General features: G+C 39.4%; 1 long non-coding RNA gene across 2 annotated transcripts in view; it reads right to left on the bottom strand.

Moving 5' to 3' along the window:
* Nucleotides 1-21,741, bottom strand: part of LOC138990222 (uncharacterized) — a 291,199-nt gene that overhangs the window by 45,034 nt on the left and 224,424 nt on the right. The window contains exons 3-4 of one of the 2 annotated variants that reach the window (XR_011466341.1): nt 6,483-6,869; nt 3,940-4,199 (exon numbers count right to left, since the gene is read on the bottom strand). This is a non-coding gene — a long non-coding RNA (uncharacterized lncRNA). The remainder of the gene's footprint in view (nt 1-3,939; nt 4,200-6,482; nt 6,870-21,741) is intronic. The other variant, XR_011466340.1, reaches the window with a different exon arrangement.

Genomic DNA, 21,741 nt, shown 5'->3' with positions numbered 1-21,741 from the left:
GACAGCAAAGAGATCAAAACGTCAATCCTAAAGGAAATCGCCCTGAATATTCATTGGAAGGACTGATGCTGAAGCTGAAACTCCAATACTTTGGCTATCTGACGCAAACAGCCAACTCATTGGAAAAGATCCTGATGCTGGGGAAGGAGGAGAAGAAGATGGCGACCAAGGATGAGATGGCTTGATGGCATCATCAACTCAATGTACAAGAGTTTAAGCATGCTATGGGAGATAGTGAAGGACAGGGAAGCCTGGTGTGCTGCAGCCTATCGGGCTGCAAAGAGTTGGGCATGACTGAGCAACTGAATGACAATGACGGAGAGGTAGTTTGAACCAAAGGAGTCATGTGAGTAAAGGTGTGAAGGCATAAAAGATGATTTGTGTTCAGAGAGCTAAAATTTGGGGGAAGAATACAGGAGAAGCTATTGAAAAGTAACCTAGAGCCAGGTACAGAAATGCTGTGATTTGCTGACTTACAAATAACTGGATAACTTTTCATATTAACTGATTTACTTTCCATGCCCTCTGCCCATCTAATGACTGCTCATCCAGTTATTTCTCCTTATCTGCCAGACCATGAGGCATCAGTCGTCCTGAGAACCTCCGGATTATTGCATTTCTCAACATAGAAATTACTTATGGCATAAGATTCTTACCAGGAAACAAACAAACAAACAAACTTGGACTAATCCTAGTTAAGAAAAGATCTCCTCTGGAAATACAAACTATTCCACAGGTTGAGGAAAGGGACAGGGAGGAAAGTAGGGATGATATAAACTATGGTTGGGGTGGGTGTTTTCTGAGAAATAGGTGAATATGCCTTCAAATCACATCAAGTCTAGAGCACCAGCAAGATCCACAGTTGCCAACTACCCAGCAATGAAAAAGGGCAGTAGCACAGATACAGCTTCACGGAACATCTAGATAGAGCTTGGCTGAGCACATTTCCAGGAATCCCAGAATGGAACCAGGTAAAGGCCATCTATGAGGCCAAGGAGAGCATGATACGCTCTGTGAGAGAGCTGGCCTGGAAAGGTCTTGGGTTTGCAATAAGGAGAAAGCAGCAATAAAATGCATTTATTTTGGAGCAGAGGTTCCATGAGTGACTGAAGTGTCAGTAGATGTCACTGTGAAAAGTGAAAGTGAAGTCGCTCAGTCACGTCTAACTCTTTGGATGGATGCTAGCAACCTGAACCAGACTCCTCTTGCCCCATTCACCTCACACCATACATTCTTAGTACTAGGTACTCCTTTCTCAAGGATTGAGTTTAGGGATGGGGACTATTTGATGTGGATTTAATTTTCAATACAGAGTGAACCGAAGCTTAAATGGAGAAGAATTTCAGTTATAGAAAAATTAAATTCCTTATCACCTTAATTTGTAACTTGGCTCATGCCTACTGCATACCAAAGTTTTATTGTATATATGTACGTGTGTGTATTTATCTGCAATGTATAAGCAAACTGAAAGTGTGCGCTCTGAGTGGAATTAAAAAGGAACAATCAACTAGGGGAGATTAGGAGGAACTAGAAAAGGGAGGAAGCAGTAACACTGGGATGGGGAGAACCAACTTCTAGGTAATAAGCAGATTTTTTTCTCATAAATGAACTATATAATAATTGACTGAACTGAACTGAACTGAATAATTTTACAAACATTTATACACACTTATTTACTCACTTTCCAAACAAAAGTGCTTATTTTTTGTCACAACTTCTGTGAATGATGACTGAAGGGCATTTTCCATTTTCTTTCCATTTGTGGCCTGCTCATTCCACATGTGAATTTGCTACGGACAATGATTCTAGTCCTTTCTTGGACTGGTCCTGAGCACATTGTCCTCAGGGTGGTTTAAATATTCAGATCATCATTGCTCAACAGATTCCAAGCAATTCAGGAGCAGGCATTCTGCTTTTCAATTTCTTCTGAACTCTTTGCACAATTGCCTCACCCAGTAATGTACTCTATTGTGATAATTCAATTTATAACATGCTTCTCTGAAGTTTTCAATTGTGTTTACTTCATTTACGTTTTTCCAAATTTAGGAACATTAAGCAGATACTTTGATTTGGTTCTGAATTGCAAAATCAGTACCATGTTTGCCAACACTGAGGACCTTAAGACTTTTATATTAATCCTCACTTCATTTTACTATATTCATATATTTTTATCAGTATTTGAATAATTATTTTCTATTTCTGTGATGTGTGTTCTAATTGGTACCCTATGATGACATTGCAATGAAGGGTATCCAAGCTATTTATCTTGTCTAGGATCAATTTCCTCATTTCTAAAGTATAAATATTAAGACTAATTATTAACTAATACTAACATGGCACTCTGAACTGTCCCTAGTTTTGTTCCAAGCACTTTGAAAATATTAATTTAGTTCTCGTAACAGCTCAATGAGTAGATACTTCTAGGATCTACACTTTATAAAGAAGCAAAGCAAGGGCACAAACAAAGTAACTTGTTCAAGGCCACACAGCTAGTAAGTCATGAACCAGAGCTGAGCCCATGCTCTTAGCCACTACACAATGCTGCCTGTCCAGTTAAAAATGCTTGGACAGAAAACAACAAAATTCTGTAAAGCAATTATCCTTCAATTAAATAATAAATTTAAATGCTTAGACTTTAAATCCATGCACAAGTTCAACAGACATGATTTCTACTTGCAAGGTGCTGACAATTTAAATCAGTACTTAAAAAACTAACACTTAAAGTTACTGACAATTTAGTATAAATATTATAATCAAATGATCAGTAATATTCACCTGCTTCAACTCACCACTTTTGAAAATTTTTCAAAACACTTACAATACATTTAGCAGAAATTGAGCCTTGTATGTGGGATTATTATAACTATACACTAAAGACACTCTAAAAAGCTTGCTAACCATTTGTTGGTCCACAGAAAACTTATCACTTGTCACATCACCCCATGGGCACACACCAGGTGTCCCAAAAGGGTCTGATAAAACTAAAAGATAATAGTTTTTCTTTGCAAGCTTCCCATCTTTTAATACCACCCCTGGTGGCTCAGACGGTAAAGTGTCTGTCTACAATGCAGGAGACCTGGGTTCAATCCCTGGTTTGGGAATATCCCCTGGAGAAGGAAATGGCAATCCACTCCAGTACTATTGCCTGGAAAATCCCATGGACAGAGGAGCCTGGTAGGCTACAGTCCATGGGATCGCAGTCGGACATAAGTGAGCAACTTCACTCCTAGCAGCAGCTACCCTTTTGGACACCTTCAATAAGCACAAAGAACAGTCTTATGCTCACTGTGCTATGAGTGAAATTTGCCACTTAAATTAAAAATTTGCATTCACACAGCACCTGACTCAGTCTTTCAGACTTCCAAAGTTAAGTATCTCTGAAGAAGGAAATGTAGACGCAGACAATGTGCTAACACACAATCAGCAACCACTTATGGGAAGGCCTTGCAAAAATGACAGAAGCTGGGAAATTCTCCACCTCATACTAAGAGGAAACCTACAATTGTCACATAAAAAAGCAGAAGGTAATAAGCTAGGACTACTTCAAGAAGCTTTGCATCTCGATGTAAAGTGGCTCGGACACACTGGTTTAAGAATTTTGATATTTTCTATTCTTTGTAGAGCTCTAAATTCTAATCGTAAAAACTCACAATTTTTGAGAATTTGTAAGTGTTAGGCTGTGTTCTGACAACATCATATATTTTCTTTCTCAAAAGGGTCCTAACAGGCAGAACCTACCAGTACCCCACTTTTTCCCCAGTGTTCCATTTTTGAGATGTGGCAATAGAGGCTGAGAGAGCAGTTTCCTTAAGTTCCCATATTAGTCACATTCAGTGGCTGAATCTGCATTATTTCCTTAAGCGAGTTCTAGTTATCTATTGCTTCATAACAAACCTCCACAAAACACAGTGCCTTAAAATGACCATTTTGTTTACTCACATGTTGGTGGGTCAGGAGTGTGCAAAGGGCTTGGAGGGTTCCTCTTTGATCCCCAAGGCCTCCTCTGGAGCAGCACAGGACAGAGAAACCCCTTCCTTGGTGATTTCTTCACTCAAACCCGTGGCCTCCATACTTCTTGTCTCTGGCCAACATTGCATCACAGCATCCACAGCATCTCGATACGGTTCAGGTTTCTCACTGGGCTGCAGGCTGAAGAGTCTTATTTCTTAATGGACACTGCCTTTTAAGAGCCAATATTCCTAGAGAGAAGGAGCAAAATCTGGCAATCCCTTTATAAGTAGGTCTACAACTACCTTTTACAAGTAGGTCTGAACACCGCTTCTACCACGTTCTAAAGATCAAAGCCATCCAAAGTCAGAGGAAAGATAGGCCATGCCTGTTGGTTGTAGGAGTGTTGATATTGGCAGCCATATTTAATCAAGTAAGCATTTGCAGGGGGTACTGGGGCTGGGGACGTTTGAAGCCTCCTTTAAGACAGAAAGCGAAGTTGGCTCCCTCATGTGCACGTGAATTGATGTTGAGAATGGGCTGAAAGCTCAGTTGAGTCTTTTGACCTGTGCGACCCTAAGCAGAATCTCACTATGTTAGAGAAAGAATCCTACCAACTCTCATTCTGAGATACAGGGACAGAACTGCACAGCTCTACCTCAATCTATTTGTCAAACTATTCGTTAAGAACAGCTGAGTCATGGGGAAACAAGTCCACCTCTTAATATGAGGTGGAATATTTCCCAATTTCTATCATGGTTGCAAGGTCTACTCATAAAGTGGTTTATTACACTTTGTCTGTGTTTCTTCCTACCAGAGAGCATGGCTTTCATTACTAGCTATGGATTGCATGCAGTGGAAGGTATGGTTGATTGCATTCCAGAATGAGTGATGTCTCCAACTGAGGGATTCTTAGCAGAGATATGTCAGATCACATGAAATGGCTAATTTTCAACCAACTCTGACTACTGAAAACTGCAATTTCATATGATTCAACTTAATATTTTAGGTGTCCTTCCGCATTGAACTGTGTAGTAAAAAAAGAGACTTTATATAAATAACTAGTAGATTTAAAAAGAAAATTGTGCTATCTTAACTTTTAGAGACAGAGGTCATTTAATGCTAGGTCAGGATTGCCAGACCAACATTTTTATCTTCTGGGTACTTATATCCTTTAGTTTAGATTCCTGAAGCCCTTCCTGGCATTGATTCTCTGAGTTTAAGAGGCCAACACTTATATTTGGTGAATACTTGTAAAGGCCTGCTTGCCAACCTTATCCCCAAGGGAGGGAATAAGGTCAATTCCCTGTGTCAATAGCAGTGAAAGTGTTCTCCTTCATACCAAATCTTCTATTTTTCTTTGTGACTTTCCTAGTGTTGCTCCCCACTCGAAGGACCAGTCTTACAATTTACTTCTAACTGAAAAGCTTTTCAATAATAGATTCCCCTGTGAAGCTCCCCACAGCTCTTAAAATGAGGGAAGAGAGCCAAACCTCAAAGCTCGAAGCTGACTACTTGCTGATGTGGTATATTTTGGGAAGGGATTATTATGTGTCAATAACTCTTACACTATGGTTTGTGTGGTATGAAACATTCAACAGATGTAAATTAGCAATAGCAATGTGATAATGACTATAATTCTTTGGCCTTGTATTTCTATTACTTAAATAGCATTAATTGAAGCAAATATGCCTTCTCTCATACCTTAGAAGTGTAAAATATTTAATAACATGTGGTTCAAGACACCACAGTGTCTTTGGTCTCTGGTGTCCAAGAGACCAAGTCTCTAAGAGATAGTCTCGTGCATTGTGGTGAGGTTCTAAATCTTCACATTGGGAGTGTGGGGATTTTACTTGCTATTTGAAATACCATAATCTGACACTAATATTTCTGACTCCAGAAAACCAGGGTAGACAAAACGACGTGGGAATTGGAGTGAAAGAGATTGTCTTTCTCAGTGGTATCCTACAGTGGCTTACAGGAGGGTGTGAACTCGTGATATCTAAGAACAGAGGGCTGCTGACTAACATCAGTTCTGTCTTTAAGGAAGTCTGGGCTCTGCGTGATGTTTGGGCTGAGATACAAAACAATTTCTCTATTTTCCCAAATAGTTCACCCCTCCCTAATTATAGCCCTTAGACAAATGTTTTGTTACCATCAGAAAGCAGGCAAAGCAGGAAGGAAATAATCAGGCATTTTCACTTAGAACATTGAACGTTAATACCATCTTTCCTCTTGCTAACAGACCTTTCAATTTTACTTCTTACATGTTTTAAGTGTGATCAATTTTACCTTTCAAGATATTACTCCTCATCCATAAAATTACACAAAAATTGCCATAAACAAGCTGACTGAAAAGGAACAATCATTGTAAATTAAAAAAAAACAAACCTTCATGTTTATAGAAATAATAAAGCCCATGCAGTATTTCTTTTAAAGATCTTGCTCTAAACAAACTGAATTATTCATGCATAGAATTGTACAGCATTAGAACACCTGTTTTCAATCATGCATAATGTAAAATCACTCATTACCTCACAAGAGCCTCTACATCTCCAGCAATCAAATGGCATTGAAACAGCAAAACAGGTGCCTGGCAGGTGGATCCAAGCAGATGTTTTGGGCTTGCATGCCTTTTCTTGTACAGGTGTGATGATCTTGTTTTCAACTGCATAATTGCCATTTAAATAGGTAATATTTAATTCTTATGTACTTTAATATTTATTTTTGCTTCTTCAATTCCTCTCCCACTTTGCTTCTGCCTGGGCCTGAGGTGGATCTGAAAGCTTTTAGGACCCTGTAAGGTGGAGAGATGCCAGTTGAAGGTGCAATTCTACTGTCCTAGGCTTTTATGATGAAGGGACTGTCCGTGAAAAGTAGCTTCTGGTGAGCTTGTGGAGTTTCAGCAGTGTGCCTAACAACTGAATAGGAAAGAAAAAGTTACTTTCCCTTGTTAGGTATAATCCAAAAGTCATATTTAACCATTTCTTCCGTGCATACCATGAATTTTAAATGAAGTCAATGCAAACTATGAGTGCAAATCAGAAAGAGAACATCTTTTTTCAGCTGCTGATACACAATTTATTGAACTTCTGCAAAAAGAGCTCTGTGTGTATCTTCCTTGTGAGGCATCAAAATGCATTTGCTTAAGCATGTTTTACTAAAACATCTTTAAGTCTCAGCTGGAAATAGGGTTTTCACTTCATACTGGATTTATCCAATACAAATTCATCCAAGCAGAATAAGTAATGCAGCCTTCAACAGGGGTTGTCGCAGGCACCTTATTTCCCTGTCTGTCTGTATCTTTCTCTCTTTCTTTCTTTTTTTAATAATCAACAAATTTAGCATCAGTGGAAGGTGCTATATTGAAAGCTGCAGAGACAGAAAACTTTATTTTTTGAGAACAGGTGCAGCATGAATTTCTATGGTGTCCCATCAATGCTGTCATTCTTTGTAAATCTCTATGCCTGTTTTAGCCATTGGTTTACAGTGAGTTAGGCTAACAGAGTAGAATTACAAGTCCATTCTGCTGACATAGTTGAAGGTTGGGCACCCATATATTTCTCACAAACACACAAAAAAGTATAAATCTTTGACATGTTACACTATATAATCTATTTTGGGGATAACCTAGGCAAAAATGTTCAAATATTTCTATGTAAAGAGAACAATGGTTTCAGTCATCCAAATACTGTGTTAACCCCATTCAAGTATGTAGATATTTCTAAGAATCCAGGTATGTGGAATCATCCATGTGGACCAAATACCCAGAGATCTGGGTCTCTCTCCTTTCTCTCCCCCTTTCCAAGATGTTTGTCTCTGTGCAGATATGGCCATGATATTAGTTACCCATATAGGGCTCTTTCCTGGAGAAGGGAATGACTACCTGTTGCAGTATTCTTGCCTGGAGAATTCCATGGACAGAGGAGCCTGGCAAGCTATCGTCCATGGGGTTGCAAAGGTCAGACATAACTGAGCAACTAACATGAGCAGAGTTCTTTCAAATGAAAATATCCTAAAATGAATGAAGAAATAATCATATTGTAGCTATGTTACTACTTAAAGTGCTGTTCTTGTTTAGTCTCTAAGTTGTGTTTGACTCTGTAGCTCACCAGTATCCTCTGTCCATGGGATTTCCCAGGCAAGAATACTGGAGCAGGTTACCATTTCCTTCTCCAGGGGATCTTCCTGACCCAAGGATGCAACTCACCTCTTCTGCATTGCATGCAGATTCGTTACCGCTGAGCCACCTGGGAAGCCCACTTACGGTGTTAACATATTTAAACTAAGTAATGGATTTTTGAAGCCAGATCACAAAGTTAACTCACAGGTGTTGTCTGTTCACCTAAGCATTACTGAAAACTTACCATATGTATATATGGCACACTGTGCTATACAGTAGGTCCTTACTGGTTATCGATTTGATATATAGTAGTGTGTATATATTAATCCCCAATTCCTAATTTATTTTCCCATCCTCTTCCCCTTTAGTAACCATAACTTTGTTTTCTATGTCTGTGAGTCTATTTGTGTTTTGTAAATAAGTTAATTTGTATCTTTTTTTTTTAGATTCCACATGAGTGATATCGTATGCTATTTGTGTTTCTCTAACTTATTTACCTTAGCAATGATAATCTCTAAGTCCATCCATGTTTCTGCAAATGGCATTATTTCATTCTTTTTTTCTTTTAATGGCTGGATAATATTCCATTACACACACAAACACACACAGACATATCACATGCTCTTTAAGGGATGAAATATTTTAAATTGATAATTACATTGTATTGACTGGAAACATATGAACAAGCAAATAAAACATTTAATGTATTACTAATGAATTGTTTCATTTCTAAAGAAAGTACTGCCCTGGAATCTATTCAAAGATAGTAAGGGTTGTAGTCAGAGTAGCTCCCACAAAATTTCTAGACTTCAAGGATTAGAAAGCAATTTCCATTCTCCACTAATCACTGTTTTCAGCAGAACTTGACAAATTATCTTGTGTAATAACTGCCTGTTTGATAAAATTCCTTTCTTACTGGTCTGCTTTCAGGAGGCTCAGGATACCCTTCCTCCACTGTGGGAGAGGACAGGAGAAAGAAATATTCAAATGTATAGTAAGAAGTTATGGAAAACTGATATAAACCTCACTTGCTTACAAGGCAACCAATGTCCAAGCAAGTCTTAGCTCAGAAAACTAGACAAATTTCTTTTTTCTAGAAACTAATATACATAGAGCATTGAGGAGGATGCAACAAATAGGTGTCGAACTATTTGAAAAAAAAATTTAAATCTCTAGCTTAATTTGACACTCCAAAGCCAAAATATCTCAACATATTATGTAAAAAATAGCATTTCCTGGGATCCAAGCACCAAGAAGTCCAGTCTCAAAGAAGACCTTTGTTAACCCCACAGTCTTAATTTTATTAGAACTCTGCTATCAAGTAAAATATCCTTTAAAATTGACACCTCTGAAGGAGGGCATGGCAACCCACTCCAGTATTCTTGCCTAGAGAATTCCCAAGGACAGAGGATCCTGGCAGGCTATAGTACATGGGGTCGCAAAGAGTCGGACACGACTGAGTGACTAAGCATACACCAAGTAAAATTCCCTTTAAAATTGACAATAAAAGGCCTACAACATTTAAAAGCAAAATTTATTAAATATGGAAGTTGTTTTAAAATAATATTAAAAAGTATTTCATAGTTGAGTACATTTTGGAGGAAGTAAAATTTGATGTTAACCATGAGACTGATGAGATTCCCAGGTGGTGCTAGTGGTAAAGAATCTGCCTGCTAATGCAGGAGACACAAGAAACATAGATACTTGGGTTGGGATGATCCTCTGGAGTAGGAAATAACAACCCACTCCACTATTCTTGCCTGGAAAATTCTATGGACAGGGGATCCTCGTAGTCCATGGGGTTGCCAAGAATTGAACATGACTAAGCATAGCACACATATCACACACACACACATTGGATTCATAATATGTAACCTGGCTACCTTCCTTCAAGCACCAGAAGCCGCAGAGGATCTTCTGTCCTTATTACAACTGCAACACTGGGTTGGTTTCCCACATCTCTCACTTGTAACTCCATGTAGGTTCCATGAGTTTTCCAAAGTTGACACTCCTCTCTCTGTTTAAGGCTCTGAGGATAAATTTCTGCAGGACCTCTAGCTTCATTAATTATTTCACCTCCACATTTTTCACTTCTAACTGTCTTTCCCAGGACTCAACTTTCCCCCAAACAGTGCCAACTTTAGGTGTTTTATCTTTCTTGGCAAACAATGAATATCTACAAACTTGCAGTGCTGGAACTGAGTAATTGTACGTGTACAGTACTACAGTTTTTTAGTATCTGTTACAGGTACATGCTCATGGCCTTTTCTACATCACTCATATAAAAATATCTAGAACCTAACCAAGGTCAATATTTTTCTGCAATTTTAATTTATTTTCATAAGCATTATTTCTCAACATTCATTTTCCTAAAACCTACTTTTAGAATCTTTAAGTCCCAAGAGAGTCATTTCAACTTTTGGGAGAACTTTGTTTTCCTCAAAAAACAAAGCTAGGGGACCTGCAAAACCTTGTCCATAAACTGGAAAAAAACACTCCAGGTCACAGATTTTCAGCATCTTCTAGAAAATTAATGGTCAAGGACAGCATGTCAAGTCAACCGAAATTATAACTAATGTATGAAGTTAAATGCATACTAACTATAGTATTTAGCTACCTAGGCCCATTCCTTCAAGATTATAATTCCTGTACAGTTCATTAAATGGGTCATTGTCTTCCCCATCCCCTATTCCTCTTATCAGTTCAGTTCAGTGGCTCAGTCATGTCTGACTTTTGCAACCCCATGAACCACAGCACTCCAGGCCTCCCTGTCCGTCACCAACTCCCAGAGTTCACCAAAACTCATGTCCATTGAGTTGGTGATGCCATCCAACCATCTCATCCTCTGTCATCCCCTTCTCCTCCTGCCTTCAATCTTTCCCAGCATCAGGGTCTTTTCAAATGAGTCAGCTCTTCGCAACAGGTGGCCAAAGTATTGGAGTGTCAGCTTCAACATCAGTCCTTCCAATGAACACCCAGGACTGATCTCCTTTAGGATGGACTGGTTGGATCTCCTCGTAGTCCAAGGGACTCTCAAGAGTCTTCTCCAACACCACAGTTCAAAAGCATCAATTCTTCGGCGCTCAGCTTTCTTTATAGTCCAACTCTCACATCCATACCTGCTGCTGCTGCTATGTTGCTCGTGTCCAACTCTGTGCGACCCCATAGATGGCAGCCCACCAGGCTCCCCCGTCCCTGAGACTCTCCAGGCAAGAACACTGGAGTGGGTTGCCATTTCCTTCTCCAATGCATGAAAGTGAAAAGTGAAAGTGAAGTCACTCAGTTGTGTCTGACTCTTAGCAACCCCATGGACTGCAGCCTACCAGGCTCCTCCATCCATAGGATTTTCCAGGCAAGAGTAACTGAAGTGGGGTGTCATTGCCTTCTCCACACATCCATACATGACTACTGGAAAAACCACAGCCTTGACTAGATGGACCTTTGTTGGCAAAGTAATGTCTCTGCTTTTTAATATGCTGTCTAGGTTGGTCATAACTTTCCTTCCAAGGAGTAAGCGTCTTTTAATTTCATGGCTGCAATCACCATCTACAGTGATTTTGGAGCCCCCAAAAATAAAGTCTGACACTGTTTCCCTATCTATTTGCCATGAAGTGATGGGACTAGATGCCATGATCTTAGTTTTCTGAATGTTGAGCTTGAAGCCAACTTTTTCACTTGCCTCTTTCACTTTCATCAAGAGGCTTTTAATTCCTCTTCACTTTCTGCCATAAGGGTGGTGTCATCTGCATATCTGAGCTTATTGATATTTCTCCTGGCAATTTTGATTCCAGCTTGTGCTTCCTCCAGCCCAGCATTTGTCATGATGTACTTTGCATATAAGTTAAATAAGCAGGGTGACAATATACAGCCTTGACATACTCCTTTTCCTATTTGGAACTAGTCTGTTGTTCCATGTCCAGTTCTAACTGCTGCTTCTTAACCTGCTTCCTGTCCTTGAGGTTTCTCAAGAGGCAGGTCAGGTGGTCTGGTATTCCCATCTCTTTCAGAATTTTCCACAGTTTATTGTGATCCACACAGTCAAAGGCTTTGGCATAGTCAATAAAGCAAAAGTAGATGTTTTTCTGGAACTCTCATGCTGTTTCCATGATCCAGCAGATGTTGGTAATTTGATCTCTGGTTCCTCTGCCTTTTCTAAAACCACCTTGAACATCTGGAAGTTCATGGTTCACGTATTGCTGAAACCTGGCTTGGAGAATTTTGAGCATTACTTTACTAGTGTGTGAGATGAGTGCAATTGTGTGGTAGTTTGAGCATTCTTTGGCATTACCTTTCTTTGGGATGGGAATGAAAACTGACCTTTTTCAGTCCTGTGGCCACTGCTGAGTTTTCCAAATTTGTTAGCATATTGAGTGCAGCACTTTCACAGCATCATCTTTCAGGATTTGAAATAGCTCCACTGGAATTCCATCACCTCCACTAGCTTTGTTCATAGTGATGCTTCCTAAGGCCCACTTGACTTCACAGTCCAGGATGTCTTGCTCTAGGTGAGTGATCACACCATTGTGATTATCTGGGTCATGAAGATTTTTTTGGTACAGTTCTGTGTATTCTTGCCACCTCTTCTTAATATCTTCCGCTTCTGTTAGGTCCAATTTCTATCCTTTATCGAGCCCATCTTTGCATGAAATATTCTCTTTGTATCTCTAATTTTCTTGAAGAGATCTCTAGTCTTTCCCATTCTCTTGTTTTCCTCTATTTCTTTGCAATGATCACTGAGGAAGGCTTTCTTATCTCTCCTTGCTATTCTTTGGAACTCTGCATTCAGATGCTTATATCTTTCCTTTTCTCCTTTGCTTTTCACTTCTCTTCTTTTCACAGGTATTTGTAAGGCCTCCTCAGACAGACATTTTGCTTTTTTGCATTTCTTTTTCTTGGGGATGGTCTTGATCCTTGTCTCCTGTACAATGTCACAAACCTCCATCCATAGTTCCTCAGGCACTCTATCAGATCTAGTCCCTTAAATCTATTTCTCACTTCCACTGTATAATCGTAAGGGATTTGATTTAGGTCATACCTTAATGGTTTAGTGGTTTTCCCCACTTTCTTCAATTTCTATTATGCCTGGATGGAATTATAGTCATTGACACATTGCTATTACTAATTTGCATTCATTGACTGTTTCATACCATACAAAACATAGTATAAGAGTCACCGACACATAATAATCCCTTCCTAAAATAGTTGCCACTTCAGAAGTAGTCAATTCTGAGCTTTGAAGTGTGCCTCTTCCCTCATTTCAAGAGCCGTGGAGAGCTTCACAGGGGAAGCTGGAAGGAGGATGCCAGTTAATTGTTTGCAGGTAGTGTGGTCATTCACAGTGGACAGTTTGAAGGCCAGTAATAATGGATTTGATTTAGGTCATATCTGAATGGTCTAGTGGTTTTCCCCACTTTCTTCAACTTAAGTCTGAATTTGGCAATAAGGACCTCATGATCTGAGCCACAGTCAGCTCCTGGTCTTGTTTTTGTTGACTGTATAGAGCTTCTCCATCTTTGGCTGCAAGGAATATAATCAATCTGATTTTGGTGTTGATCATCTGGTGATGTCCATGTGTAGAGTCTTCTCTTGTATTGTTGGAAGAAAGTGTTTGTTATGACCAGTGCGTTCTCTTGGAAAAACTCTATTAGCCTTTGCCCTGCTTCATTCTGTACTCCAAGGCTAAATTTGCCTGTTACTCCAGGTATTTCTTGACTTCCTACTTTTGCATTCCAGTCCCCTATAATGAAAAGGACATCTTTTTTGGGTTTTAGTTCTAAGAGGTCTTATAGGCCTTCATAGAACCATTCAACTTCACCTTCTTCAGTGTTACTGGTTGGGGCATAGACTTGGATTACTGTGATATTGAATGGTTTGCCTTGGAAACAAACAGAGATCATTCTGTCATTTTTGACATTGCATCCAAGTACTGCATTTCAGACTCTTTTGTTGACCACGATGGCTACTCCATTTTTTCTAAGGGATTCCTGCCCATAGTAGTAGATATAATGGTCATCCGTGTTAAATTCATCCATTCCAGTCCATTTTAGTTGGCTGATTGCTAGAATGTCGACGTTCACTCTTGCCATCTCCTGTTTGACCACTTCTAATTTGCCTTGATTCATGGACCTAACATTTCTGGTTCCTATGCAATATTGCTCTTTACAGCATCAGACTTTGCTTCTATCACCAGTCACATCCACAACTGAGTATTGTTTTTGCTTTGGCTCCATCCCTTCATTCTTTCTGGAGTTAGTTCTCCACTGATCTCCAGTAACATATTGGGCACCTACCGACCTGGGGAGTTCCCCTGTCAGTATCTTATCATTTTGCCTTTTCATACTGTTCATGGGGTTCTCAAGGCAAGAATACTGAAGTGGTTTGGCATTCCCTTCTCCAGTGGACCACATTCTGTAAGACCTCTCCACCATGACCCTCCCGTCTTGGGTGTCCCCACATGGCATGGCTTTGTTTCACTGAGTTAGACAAGGTTGAACTATGGACAGAGGTTCATGACATTGTACAGGAGACAGGGATCAAGACCATCCCCATGGAAAAGAAATGCAAAAAAGCAAAATGGCTGTCTGAGGAGGCCTTTCAAATACCTGTGAAAAGAAGAGAAGTGAAAAGCAAAGGAGAAAAGGAAAGATATAAGCATCTGAATGCAGAGTTCCAAAGAATAGCAAGGAGAGATAAGAAAGACTTCCTCAGTGATCAATGCAAAGAAAGAGAGGAAAACAACAGAATGGGAAAAACTAAGATCTCTTCAAGAAAATTAGAGATGCCAAGAAAACATTTCATGCAAAGATAGGCTCGATAAAGGACAGAAATGGTATGGACCTAACAGAAGCAGAAGATATTAAGAAGAGGAGGCAAGAATACACAGAAGAACTGTACAAAAAAGAGCTTCATGACCCAGATAATCACAATGGTGTGATCACTCACCTAGAGCAAGACATCCTGGACTGTGAAGTCAAGTGAGCCTTAGAAAGCATCACTATGAACTAAGCTAGTGGAGGTGATGGAATTCCAGTGGAGCTATTTCATATCCTGAAAGATGATGCTGTGAAAGTGCTGCACTCAATATGCCAACAAATTTGGAAAACTCAGCAGTGGCCACAGGACTGAAAAAGGTCAGTTTTCATTCCCATCCCAAAGAAAGGCAATGCCAAAGAATGCTCAAACTACCACATAATTGCACTCATCTCACATGCTAGTAAAGTAATGCTCAAAATTCTCCAAGCCAGGTTTCAGCAATACGTGAACCGTGAACTTCCAGATGTTCAAGCTGGTTTTAGAAAAGGCAGAGGAATGACAGATCAAATTGCCAACAATCGCTGGATCATGGAAAAAGCATGAGAGTTCCAGAAAAACATCTATTTTTGCTTTATTGACTATGCCAAAGCCTTTGACTGTGTGGATCACAATAAACTGTGGAAAATTCTGAGAGAGATGGGAATACCAGACCACCTGACCTGCCTCTTGAGAAATCTCAAGGTCAGGTAGCCAGTCAGGAAGCAACAGTTAGAATTGGACATGGAACAACAGACTGGTTCCAAATAGGAAAAGGAGTATGTCAAGGCTGTATATTGTCACCCTGCTTATTTAACTTATATGCAGAGTACATCATGAGAAACACTGGGCTGGAAGAAGCACAAGTTGGAATCAAGATTGCCAGGAGAAATATCAATAAGCTCAGATATGCAGGTGACACCACCCTTATGGCAGAAAGTGAAGAGGAACTAAAAAGCCTATTGATGAAAGAGGAGAGTGAAAAAGTTGGCTTCAAGCTCAGCATTCAGAAAACTAAGATCATGGCATCTAGTCCCATCACTTCATGGCAACTAGATGGGGAAACAGTGAAAACAGTGTCAGACTTTATTTTGGGGGGCTCCAAAATCACTGCAAATGGTGATTGTAGCCATGAAATTAAAAGACGCTTACTCCTTGGAAGGAAAGTTATGACCAACCTACACAGCATATTAAAAAGCAGAGACATTACTTTGCCAACAAAGGTCCATTTAGTCAAGTTTTTCCAGTGGTCATGTATGTATGTGAGGGTTGGACTGTGAAGAAAGCTGAGCATGAAGAATTGATGCATTTGAACTGTGGTGTTGGAGAAGACTCTTGAGAGTCCCTTGGACTGCAAGGAGTCCACCCTAAAGGAGATCAGTCCTGCATGCTCATTGGAAGGACTGATGCTGAAGCTGAAACTCCAATAGTTTGGCTTCCTCATATGAAGATTGACTCATTGGAAAAGACCCTGATGCTGGTAGGGATTGGGGGCAATAGGAGAAGGGGATGACAAAGGATGAGATGGCTGGATGGCATCACCGACTTGATGGACATGAGTTTGAGTGAACTCCCGGAGTTGGTGATGGAGAGGCCTGGCGTGCTGTGATTCATGGGGTTGCGAAGAGTCACACATGACTGAGCGACTGAAGTGAACTGAATAATGGATTATTATCAGTCCCCAAACAAGTGATGCATGTGTGATAAGATCAGTGTATATCCTCTATTTCACTCACATTAGTGGGGATTCTGTCTAAAACATTTGTATTTATTCTAGAGTAGATGGCTAACTTTGAAATGAAAAGAGTGATATAAAATTTACTAAGATAGTAGAGGATAATGAGATGATCAAATGGGCTTGTAGGATTTAAAAATTTCTTAGAGGTATCATTTTGAATATCAGACCAAATTCTATTATACATGGGTAAACAAGAGGGTGAAGTGATTTTTCATTTTGTAGATGCCGTAGCTATAATTTTCTGCTGATAACATTTTAGCAAGTAATTTAATTAATATATTTTGTATTTCTATCGTCAGACTCTTTGTTGAAATAAATGTTCAAATTCTGCATAAAACATGTTTCTCTATACATTTTCAGTAAGTTTTGCTATAAGTGAATGTGAATTTTCTGCTCATTTGGGACATATGTGGCAACTGTCAATGAAAATTGGTCAAGGGAATTAAATTTACAGGAGAAAGGCTAAGCTTTTCACCTAAAAACTTACTTCATGTTACATTTAATTAATTTTATTGAAATGAATAAGGCCAGCAAACTCCAGGAGATGGCGAAGGACAGGGAAGCCTGGTGTGCTGCAGTCCATGGCATCGCAAAGAGTCGTACATGACTGAACGACAACAGAGGCCAAATTAAATTTTAAATTTTAAGACTTTATATAGGCAATGAAGGAATCATTATTTTGGAACAAAGTATCTTGTAAAGATACTTTTCTTCAAAGTACCTTATAAAACTTCATTTAAAATCAACCATATATTGGAAATTCCCTGGCAGTTCAGTGGTGGTCCAATGGTTAGGACTCTGCATTTTCACTGGCAAAAGCATGGATTCTGTTCCTAGCAGGGAAACTACGCAAGCCACATGGTAAGTCAAAAACATAAAATAAAAAAAAATCATACATTATTTATCATTTAAAAAAATTTTGTTAATATGAGTATCTACAACACTATTCAAAAATATATATGAATAATTTATTCTTAATGTTATTTCTTATAAAGAATTATACTATTTAAATATTCTAGACTTTTCCCTGCATAAAAGACATTAAAATAACTGTATACATAACTCAAGACTGTACAAGCATTAATTATCAGACATTTCAGATATTTAAGAATTAAAAGTTATTCCATTGTTTTTGAAGTAAGGCAGTAGAAGGATGGGCTCCTTTTGGAAAAGTGAGAATAGTATCAAATGCTATTATAATCAAATTAGTTAACTATAGAGTTCAGTATATTTTCCTTTGTGTGTAATGAACCTGAGGGAAAATATTGAATCTAAATAGCAGCTCTAGTGAGGTACCAGAGGTCAAATGTTAAAATCCTTTTCTTAGTAAGAGGCACTATAGCATCACCTGCAACAGTCAACAGATATGCTTACAGAGCGCAACCGTTTTTGCGGCAATATTCTCTTAGGGTATATTAGTGAACAAAACAGACATTTGTCTTCTTGGGGCTTCTAGTCTAGCAAGGAGAGACAGAATAAAAGAATAAAACAATCATAATAAGCAAGCAAATGATATGGCCTGTTATAAAGTGGTAAGTACTATGGCAGAAGAAAAAATGGAGCAAGTTAGGTGAGGGGAGGAGAATTAGACTCTAAAATGTAGGGTATACATTGTGGTGACAAGTCGGATGCTCAGTGCAGGCCACCCCATGCAGCAGGTGACAACTGAAAAAGACAAACTAAATTATCCAAGTAGAGATCTAGGGGATGGGTATTCCAGGAAGAAGAGACAACCTAGTGCAAAGGCCCCAAGGTGGAAACAGGAATGCCAGTGCCACTAAAGTGCAATGAGTAGAGGAGAGTAGTGTGTGAGGTCATGGAAATGACTGGGGCCAGATTTTTTTAGGTCAGCAGACATTTCTTTAAAAAGCCCGATAGTAAAAATTTTGGGCTTTGCAACACATCATCTTTATTGCCAACAACTCATTTCTACCTGCTACTGCTAAGTAACTTCAGTCATGTCTGACTCTGCGACCCCATAGATGGCAGCCCACCAGGCTCCCCCATCCCTGGGATTCTCCAGGCAAGAACACTGGAGCGGGTTGCCATTTCCTTGTCCAGTGCATGAAAGTGGAAAGTGAAAGTGAAGTCGCTCAGTCGTGTCCGACTCAGCGACCCCATGGACTGCAGCCTACCAGGCTCCTCCACCCATGGGATTTTCCAGGCAAGAGTACTGGAGTGGGGTGCCATTGCCTTCTCTGCATTTCTACCTATGTAGTGCCAAAGCAACCATAGACAAGATATAAGTAAATATAACTATGTTCCAATTAATGTTATTTATGGACATTGAAGAGCTTCCCTGATGGCTCAGATGGTAAAAAATTTTGCCTGCAATGCAGGAGACATGGGAGACATGGGTTTGATCCCTGGGTCAGGAATATCCTCTGGAGGAGGGCATGGCAGGCCACTCCAGTATTCTTGCCAGGAAAATCTCATGGACAGAGGAGTCTGGTGGGTTACAGTCCATAGGGTTGCAAAGAGTTGGAGACTGAGCATGTATGCACATTGATATTGAAAGTTAAATTTCATATATTCTACAGTTACAATTTTTTTAACCATTGAAAAATATAATACCATCCCTAGCTCATGGGTTATTAAAATATGTAGTGGGCAGATTTGGTATGCATGTCATAACTGCCAACCCTTTATGTGACATAGTTTGCCACTATAAGGATTTTGGGCTCTTGTGCTCTATTCAGTGGGGTTTCAGTGTGGGGTTTTCAGCAGAACAACAGCAAGATAGGTCTTCTACTTTCTAAAGATCACAGGAATGGCTGTGTTGAGGAGAAAAGATACAGGGCAAGAGTATTAGAATAAGAGAGACCTGTTAAGAGGTCAATAGAGAATTCCAGGCAAAAGATATGGAGGCTGAGACCAAGGAGTTAGTATTGCAGACAGAAGGAAGTGGTCAGATTCCAGAACTCTTTTAAAGGGGGATCCAGTAGTCTTCCTGCTATTTATGTATACAGAGTGTGAAATTACATGAAGGCACACAAGTTGCCTCCAGAACAACTTGCAGAAAAAATAAAGACATTAGAACCAGATTAACCTTAATTCAAACCCCATCTCACCGTCAAAGTGACATTGAACAAACTTCACACTTCCATGCTTAGATTCCCAAGAGTGAAATGGGGATGATGATATTTATCTCACAGAGTAAGGCAACATCGTAGAGCAACTATCAGGTATTCAGTGGTAGCACTGCACTCTATGACATGAACTTCATAACACTCGTCACAATGAATTCGACCACCTAACATGGCAGGTCATGTCATGTCCTCATTGTGGAGAACCTAAGCACACACTCCAGTCCTGCCCAGTATCATGCAGGCTGTTCACTGTAGGGCTGACTTTCACACTCATTCCACCTGACTCCAGAATCCATGCTGTTAATGATTATGCTGCTCTGCCTCCCTGGAAAAGTTATAATTTATTTCTCATAAAACTGGAAACCAACCAACAAATAACTGTCAGAGACTATCTTAAAACCAAATACAACAGATCAGGTGTTAGAAAAAGAAAACAAAAAACAATGAGCACATCCTAATACTGGGGAAAAGATCTAAACAAGGAATAAAATTATTGTAATGAGTGTGCACAGGAAAGAAATTTAGGAAAGGAATATATTAAGGCAAATAGAACTTCATATCACATTGGGTCTTGATTATCCATGGAGACAATTTGTCTTTCATAGGGAAAAAGGAAGACACAAATTCAGTCATTCATTGGATAAATATGTTGGAGTGCCAAGAATCATGCTGAAACTTAAAAGTACAAGTAAAGAAGCTAGATATGGCATCTGTCCTCTTGTAGAAACCATCATTTGTGATTAAAGGGGTCTATTTTTAGTGAGGTTAAGAGACCTTTAATATCCTTGCAAAGGAAAAGAATCAGAATGAGGGAAGCATAATTCAGCCCCTAAAGAGGAGAGCAATTATTGAAGTTGAAATAGGAATTTTGTGTTTTCTAATTGCTTAAAGGGAGAGTTCAGGGGAGTGAAGAAGGGAGCATGAAAATATTAAATTGATTGGATTCTTACTAGTCACTTCTTAACTAAAATTTCCACCTGGATTAGGGTGCTGCTCTCTGCCAGGCTGTCAGAGCCACAAACCAGCAGAGACTGAGGGGGTAAGGAAGCACAGGAGAAAGGAGGCCAACAAACACAGTAATAATAAAGAAAAGATCACCTCAGAAGGCATGTACTGGTCAAGGTAAATGTGGTTAATAATGACAAATATAAATACCAGTATAAGTGAACATATGGCAAAAACTCAAGAATGATGTGAAGTGCGAAGAAATAGACTTGTGATTATTATACATTTCGATTGATTTATAAACAAAATATATGGATCTCTACATGAACACTGATAAAAAAAAAAGAAAAGATTTTAAAGGAGAGAATATCACATCGTCACATCTGAGGCAGTTCTGTTGTAGACACAGTGATAGTTTCAGCTAAGTTCTCTATTTTTTTCCTTAAAATGTCAAGTCCTGAGCTGGGCGGAGCCCCCGTTTTCTGTAGTGCAGTTACCCTGTGCACCTAACATTGCCTGCTGGCTGGTGGCAGCATCTCCTTGATGAGCAGGCCAGGGCCAGTCCCAGGCAGCTCCCCTTTCAGCCTGACAGCTGCATATCCCAGGTGGTCTGACATTTGAGATGGAGGCTGTGGATAAGATTGAAGGTGTTTTAGGGGAGAAGTAGGCTGTGAATAACACCAAGACTTCATCCAGATGGAATCACTCATGAGACAACCTGAGATAGTCTATTACTGCCCATATGTCTTCTAGGTCTCCAAAGGCCAGGCTCCATTGATTTATAAGAAACCTACTATTTATGCTTTTGGCTCATTTCACAACAGACTACAGTAAAGGATTTATCAGAGATGCTGCTGTTTCTGGCAGTTGTTGGGATTTTATAAGTTCTTTAAATAAAACAGTCTCCATAAATATCCTAGTAAACATCAGACAATAAAGTAAATATTTGGGGGTTAGATTCAGTTTATTTCCTCTTAATACACACCATCTTTTTACAGGTTTCCTTCTGAGTACAGCACCATGGCAAAACCTTTTATAGAACATACCTATTTTAGGTAAATAAATAAATATGTGACTCCAAAGAAATAAAAATTACTAGATATAGCTAT

Source organism: Bos mutus, chromosome 2 (assembly GCF_027580195.1).
Source record: "Bos mutus isolate GX-2022 chromosome 2, NWIPB_WYAK_1.1, whole genome shotgun sequence".
In the NCBI taxonomy this organism is placed as follows: domain Eukaryota; kingdom Metazoa; phylum Chordata; class Mammalia; order Artiodactyla; family Bovidae; genus Bos; species Bos mutus.
Note: the sequence above shows the minus strand (reverse complement) of the source record. Positions and strands in the feature narration are given on the sequence as shown.